Genomic DNA, 2,063 nt, shown 5'->3' with positions numbered 1-2,063 from the left:
AGCGTACGACGCGCTACTTATAGTAGTATATCGACTATCTAAAATAGTTCGCTATATTTCGTACCGCGTAGAAATTATAGTCGAAGAGCTAGGAGATATCTTAGTAGAAGAGATATTTACTCGATTCGGTATACTCCGAAGTATCGTAAGTAATAGAAGTACGATATTTACTTTAGTATACTAGGGAACTCTATACTATTACCTAGCGATTAAGCGGCGGTTTTCGACCGCGTTCTACCCTTAGACTGATAGATAGACTAAGAGAATAAATTAGACCCTAGAATATTATCTACGTTACTACGTTAATTACTATTAAGACGACTAAGTTATACTACTACTTAGCGCGGAGTACGCTTATAATTAAACGATTAATACTATAATTAAGAAAATACTATTCTCTTAAGTCCTAATATTTAAACCTACGATAAATATTAATATCGTACGAAAATCGTAGGAGGGTAATAATAACCTCGTACGAGCGAAAGCTAGGGCGCTTAAAGAAGCTCGATAAGAAACTATAGTATAGTAGGAACGAGTATAGTATAGTATAGTAAAGTACTATAATAAGCGCTAAGGGCTACGAATATATATTCTAGGGAACTAAGTTATACTATTCTCTAAGTTTATTTATATACGAAGAGTAAGTAAGAAACTAGGTAACTAGTTCTTAGGGCCTTTTAAAGTACTTAAGGTAGTAGGTTAGAATATCTATATACTAAAGCTACTAATAAAGTATAGAAGGCTATATAATACGTTCTACGTATCGTTACTAGAACTATATTATATACGATTCGAGGGCGAGAAGTCTAGGCCTATCGACGTAAACGAAAATAAATAGTAGGAAGTCGAAAAGATTCTCGACTACTAGGATACTAAGGTAGAACGCCGATATCTAGTTAAGTAGAAGAGTTTCTCTAAGGCGAAAGATACCTAGAAATCCGCGGAATATCTACTAAACGCGAGCGAACTACTCGCTAAGTTTAGGAAGATATATAATCTTTAAGAACTCGAGTAGATAAGATTACGAGTAAAAATTAGAAAGTAGAAATAAAATAAAGATATCTTTATAAGGTCTATTTAGGGTATAGTATATATAAGGTATACGAGATAACTACTACTTAATAGCTATAGAGCTAAAGAATAATAAGAAGTTAGAATTTAACTTTAAAAACCTATAAAAGTAGAATATAAAATAAAAAAGTATACTATTAATATAGTAGAGTAGTACTTAAAGCTAGAAACCTACTTAAAGCTAGAACTAGAGCTAGAATAATAATTAGAATTCTTAGTAGGACTATTAGTTCTAGGGCGTTTTAAAGGTATAGTAGAGAATTTAGCTACGAATCGCTTACGAGTTACCTACTTTATAAGTTTATTTAATAATAATTATTCTAAGTTAGTAAAAGTATAGAAATCTCTATTAATAGTACGAAGCCGCTTACCCTTATTACTATTAATATCTATATAGAAGTATCGTCGTACTCGTCTAGTAGACTAGTTATCGGTAGCTTTAATCTTAATATCCTCTATTATATATTAGCTCTAAGCTTATTAGCGATTAAATTATATAAATCTCTCTTAGGCTAAGGAGGTAGAGTAATTCGGGCCTAGAGAAAGTATTAATATAAGGAAAGTATAGAGGTAGTAGGAGAACCTATAGTCTAAGCTTAGACTTTAGCTAAAGTTCTAATAGTATTAAGTATTAGAAGAGATATTATAGAATTAGGATTCTTCTTATCTAGTTTAGTAATCGAGAAGCTTACGAATTTATTACGAGATATAATACTAGAAGTAATATAGCGGGCTATACGATTAATTACTTCTATAATAGAACGATCTAGTATAGGGTTAGTAAGGGAATAGCTCGGGAGATAAAAAGCTTACTAGAGTAAATAATCTAGCTAATACTACTAGGCTTAATAGAATCTATAGTAAACTTAATTAGGATCCTTATAGTATAGGTTAAATATAAGGATACCTAGGAGGTTAGTATAGGAATAGTATAAGAAAAGGAAACTTACTACCTTATAAGTATAACCCTAGATTCTATACTAAGTATATTT

The sequence above is a fragment of the Exophiala aquamarina genome (assembly GCF_000709125.1).
Source record: "Exophiala aquamarina CBS 119918 chromosome Unknown aczIA-supercont1.18, whole genome shotgun sequence".
In the NCBI taxonomy this organism is placed as follows: domain Eukaryota; kingdom Fungi; phylum Ascomycota; class Eurotiomycetes; order Chaetothyriales; family Herpotrichiellaceae; genus Exophiala; species Exophiala aquamarina.
Note: the sequence above shows the minus strand (reverse complement) of the source record.